Below are 6,000 nucleotides of genomic sequence, written 5' to 3' on the forward strand. Positions count from 1 at the left end.
AGCTAGATTTAATTCACATTTTCATTTGATTTATTACATTTTTTGAATAAATTTACTTTTTCATCGTCTCACTTAATGTTTGTGCATTTTTATTTAAATTGTTGTTGGAAGTAGTTTTACCTGTTGCAAGAGTCCGGATTTATGACATATACTACATCCCAACCACCAGATGGCGATCAAGACAGTTTGGCTTTCCTGTTATGGCGCTGTCAGGTCAAAGGTCAGACTCGTCAGAAAAACACAGGGTACTAGCAAATTAGCGATGCTAAGGTTAGCATCTCTGGCAACAAAGGAGAATTGTTCTAAAAGGTAAAGAGTGGAAGTTGTCGTCATTAACGCTGAATGTTTATACCTACTTTCTTGACAGGGAGGGTGAATTAGAAGATCCACAGCCTGGTGAGACATTAAAGTGTAAGTTAATTTGTTAAGTGTTCAAATTGTTTCTCAATTGTTTCTTTCTTTCTTTCTCAATTGTTTCTTTCTTTCTTTATTGATTGTTTCCTTCTTTCGTTCTGTCTTTCTTTCCTCCTTCCTTCCTTCCCTCCTTTCCTTCTTCCTTTCTCTTCACTGTCAGAGCAATTAACTCTGCAGGTCTCCACCTCCTACATTTAGTTTGTAACTAATACCATTCAGGCACCGCTAAATGTGATTATCCATTACATATCAATATGCAATCTAATTTGTTAGCGAAGGCCGGGGGACACTTCCCCCTCTAATGAGATGATGGATGGAGAGTTGAAGCTGGTTCTGGTCTGTCATGGAGTCAGGAGTCTGCAGCACAATGACACCACGCCCTCCAAAGGTTGGTTTTACACTGTTGCATTAGCTAAGCTTTGAGCTCAGGGGAGGAAGTATGACCTAAAATTGTCATTTTTACTTTTTGGAAGGTGTTATATCACAATATTACTTTTAGCAAGGTTTTGGAGGAGCAGCCTGTCCTGCCCTTTTATGTCAATTTATGGTTTATATTTTGAGTATAGGATGTATCATTATCAAACAGGGACCTATGATCTTGAAATGAACTGTACGTGCTTCAACAAACTGTATTAATGGTCTCAATATTTCAAGTAAAAAAATAGTGATGACTTTCCATCTCTTACGAAAACGAGGCTTAAGCGTGCTTCATTGGCGTTGGTTGTCCCCCTGCTGGTTTTGCTTCTTCATATATAAATGTGGCTACAAAGCCTCTTTAATATGGTAGTTTGCACCACGCTGGATGATTTGAAACCAAATCTGTTTAAATAACTCCTATCTCCTTTTTTGGAATATGAGTTTCTTCCCCTGTGGTCACCTCAGTCTCCTTGTCTTGTTGCGACACTCCACTCATCTCGTATAACATCCTCTTGCCCGACCTTTCTTCATGATTTGTTTCCCATATAGTCTCTTCATTGATTTACCAATACTCAGTACTCTTAAGTGGCTATGTTTGAATGTAAACTCACCTAGCTTCAGCTCTTCAGTTGGGCCCCTCCCTTTTTTCACCTCACACCGTGAAAGCAGTGGCCGATATAGCGATTACTTTTTAATTTCGCTACAAAATGACCTTATAAGGTAATTATTCAGACAGCAGCTGAACCTCAGTCAGGATGTTGATTTATCACTGTGGTGAAGTTATTGTGCAATCCATGTCGACGTGCACCATCACACCAATGATGGCTATGACACCGCTGTACCGCCCACTCCTACTCTGAGCTCACCGCAAGGGCCTTTGCTTTCAGCTGCATGAGAAAAAGGCAGAGGACCTAGATTGTCTGCCAAACAACAGAAGCTCCTGATGATCCTGTGACTGCAGCCTCATCAATAAGTCAGTGTTTCTAATGCACCACATGTATGGGACCGATGTTCTCAGGAGGAAAACTACAGAGAGAGTCCTCAGAAACTCGGGTGACTCATCTTTCATCTTTCATCTTCATCGTCTCTGGGGCTAATGCTCTGAGAAAGATGACGTTATTCTGGTCAGCTTGTCTCCTGGTAGTCTTATGATCTCATTAGTAGCACTTGTTATATCACCGTGGTATCAGCAGGTTGGTGATGCAGTGTCTTTATAGCCCAAATATTTAAGTCCAAATAGAAATAAGAGGCTATATGGGTTTCTAAAAAAACTACGTAGGAATGGGAAATATTTACAAGGCTAGTGAGCATAAGTGGCCCATAAAGACATTTCATAAAAATGTTGCGTTTTTATGGATTAGAGGCCTTGATCTTAAACTTTTGGCAACAGATATCTCTTCTTCTGGTAATGTGCAATCAGTTGTCCCTTCTCATGGTGTCACAGTGCCCTCAAACAATGGCGTACTCTTTGGTCGTTGATGTAGACAGGGCATCACTGGTCTTCTTTGTACCATGTGGGTGATATGTGTGAGATGTCAGAAAGCACATCCTGCTCATCTCTGCTGAGGGACAGTATAGACAGTAACGGTATAGCTCTGTGCACTGGCAGTCACAGCACAGCATGGTCCCATCGGATCTGTCCATGTGTCATGTGACTCCCCCAACAATGCACGCTGTTGTAGTTCTCAGTTCCCATGACTCAGATGGGGAACAAGCAGCAGCATAGTCTATAGGCGGTGCCAGCTGTGGAGGTCTCACGCTAATGACCGCTACATGGTGCAATTTGTCTTCTTCGTTTCCCTTTCCAAGTTTTTTAGCACCTATGGATTTATAGTGGGATATGAGTGTCATATCTAGTACATATCCTAAAGCCTGTATCACATGATGTTTACAGCAGAAGATCGGCAGCTCTCACTATACATTTTCTATCCAGGGCAATTTGGAGGGCGTACATGACATGTGCATGTGTTAAGTGCTGTATAACCACACAGCCATTGCTGTCTCTCTCTCTCTCTCTCTCTCTCTCTCTCTCTCTCTCTCTCTCTCTCTCTCTCTCTCTCTCTCTCTCTCTCTCTCTCTCTCTCTCTCTCTCTCTCACTTATGTGTAAGAGGTGAGGGGTTGACAGTGGAGATGAGTACATCATGGTAACGATGTCACCGCTCTCCCTCTGTGGGTCTCTCACAGCTCGCTCTCATCCTCCATGCTGTACATTGACTCGGTCGCTGTCTTGTGCCTGTTTATTTATATATAGACTGTTGTATCCCACGGGTGGTCCTCATGAAAATATTCATGACTATTTGTTCTCCTGTTGATCATATTTTAAAGATTCATGTCATGTGCATGCATGTCATTTTTTGCATTTCGCCTTCTGTGTGCCAAGGAATTGATATACTGCACTGTACATGGATTGTAAATGATCAGTGCATTTCTCATGGGAGCAAAACGTTCATACCCCCTCTGTTTTGCTAATAGATGGGATTTTTTACATGCCTTCGGTATATATTACTTTAACCTCATGCTTAATTTTTCAGGACGCTGACAGTCAACGAGCCTTGTCAGCAGGATAAAAATCGTCAAGTCATTAGATCCACTTAAAAAGAGCAGATGTTTTTGAGTGAGTGGATGCCGACATCAGAAACGGCTAATTGGAGGGAGGCAGCATCCACGCTTGCAAACGTTGTTCCAAGCCAATCAACACGGAGGAGACTGTGATGAATGAGGAGACCTCTGTCTGTGAGATTTGCAGACGGTTTGAAGATTTGTGCGTAATGAAAGGAATCAGTTCTAAGCAGGAGGGAAGCATATGGATCCGGTTAAGATAACCGGTCAAACCGCCGCGAATATGGCTTTTGAGGAGTGGTGCCAAAATATATGAAGCGTACCTTGAGAAAATAGAGAGACTGACAAGCTGCTTAAGCTCAAAGACATGCAACATTTTGCTTGGTGGCTGTGTTTGTAACTGTGGAAGTCTGTTACTCTCGCATAGAAAGATGGGGTGAAATCTAAATAACATATATAAGACGAGAACTTTAAATGTTAAGCTGTTTCTTTAACCTGCCTCCGGTCTTTTTCAGGACTTTGAAGCAGCCGTCAAAGTAGTTTTGCAGCTGAGGATTATTCATGGTCCTGTTATGTTTGGTGGCAAGGCGCTGTGTTTTCTCTCCATCCGTCATGTAACCGCCACATGCTTAAGTCATGTTCAGTTAGATCCACATGTTGTTTCTGAAGGGGGAAATTGTCTCAGAGTTACCTCTTAATCCAAGACATATAGAATATAGAAGACATTTATTTCCAGCAATTAAACCTTAACACTATTTGCATATTCATAGAGGCCCTTAACCTTCTGCCAGAGTGAGGAAAAACAAATTTTGCAGCACTCGTTGAAATTCAACATGTGATATGTGAAATGCATAGAAATGCGTCATCATAGTACAAAGTACATCTTATTACTTCTACCGTCTTGTGAAGATTAAGAGCTGAAGCTGTTGGATGGTTTTGATGCTTCACATTTTGTAATCATCGAATTTCCCTCCTGCTCCATTCCCTTTCTTCCTTTGCATCCCCATCCCTTTTCTTCTCTTCTCACACTTCCATCTCGTTTTTATCTCCGTGGCGTCATACCGCACGACTACACATTTACATATTAGGTATTTTACCCCCCTATCCATAGTGGCTTACAATGAGCAGGGATGTGGGGGTAAAGGGATCTTCAGCAGGATCATTACCCATTCCTTCGTTTCTCCCTTGATCCTGCCAAGCGACCCAAATTCCTCTATTTCTACCCCCGTCCTGTGCCGGCTCCTTCCCCTTCATTCTTAAGTGCTCTTCTGAATCAAGGTGCTCTGACAATTGCTCTGGAATGACAGTTTTTCACCCTAATCCTCAGGCCTGTTGTCATGGAAATTGGGCTCTCCACACGGCACCATTTACTTGGCCCTCACAGGAAAGATGAATTTGAGTTTCTGTGTGCATCACTTTGCATGTATGCATATGTGTGTGTGTGTGTGCGGGGGCCAACTGGCAGATTTCAGCAGTTAATCACTCTTTCTGTCATTTCGTGACAAGAGGAAAAAAGGGAGGGAAGTAAAAGGATGAAGAAAAACCATGTGTTGATTGGAGCCACGGAAGGTAGAAAATCTGGCCAGTGGTTAATTTCTCATGGCAGGATTGCACTCAATACGTTCACTGACAGGGCAAGTGAATTTGCCTAATTGCCTCGGGCTAAAAAACCTCTCAATCCACAAAGAAAAACTAGGCTAAGAGCTTAGCCGTCTGAAAATAGACAGAGCTGAGTACCATAGTCTCTGGCATTGATGCAAATTAGCCAGTTTTAATAACCCCGCTAAGACGGAAAATATGGCGAGTGAGTGTGGCGAGATAAGGAGTGATTCTACTGATGTATTCTTCATTCCCATCAACAATTTGGGCTTTTATTTTTGTCTTACTTGGTTGGTTTCCCACAATGCCGACTGCATTCCAATGAATCCACTCATACTCCACTCCAATTAGCACAGAGGTTGATGGGGACACCTTTAGAGGGTGATACTTACAAAACGTTTTCGACAGACGTAGTGGATGTAATGTCAGCGTGAGAATTTAATTCAGTAATTAAAGACATTAATTTAAGAATAAATGTAACTAAATATAATGTATTAAAATGACAAAAAGCTTATCATATCCAGGATACTGCTGCACATTAAACTGGGATGAAGTGACGGCAGAACATTGAATACATTAACATATGTTTCTTTGTGTTTATTAATATGCTAGTGCTCCTTTTCCTCATGATTAACAGTGGAGTATATAATAATGGAGTACATTATGTCGCAGACTCGCTGTTAATCAATTGTCAAGAGGTTCAATAGGCCTGTTGCCATAGAAACCAACAAAAGAAGAAGAGTGGATTAAATCACTTGATTGGACATGAAGTTGTTCCAGTCATTAATGAAGAACTAGGGTGGCACTTTGTCTTAATAACGAGAACACGGAAAATTTGTGTGTGTGTGTGTGGGGGGGACATTTTTCAAGAATCAGCGTCTGGCACATTCCAGCTTTGTCCTTTAAGCTGCTTTCAAACATGCACTGAACATCGGGCACTTCCCTTAAATATTCTGCAGGGGCTGTATGTGAGAATCTAAATGTCCGAGAAGGCTAATCCAGACATTTTG

The sequence above is a fragment of the Pleuronectes platessa genome, chromosome 23 (genome assembly GCF_947347685.1).
Source record: "Pleuronectes platessa chromosome 23, fPlePla1.1, whole genome shotgun sequence".
In the NCBI taxonomy this organism is placed as follows: Eukaryota; Metazoa; Chordata; class Actinopteri; order Pleuronectiformes; family Pleuronectidae; genus Pleuronectes; species Pleuronectes platessa.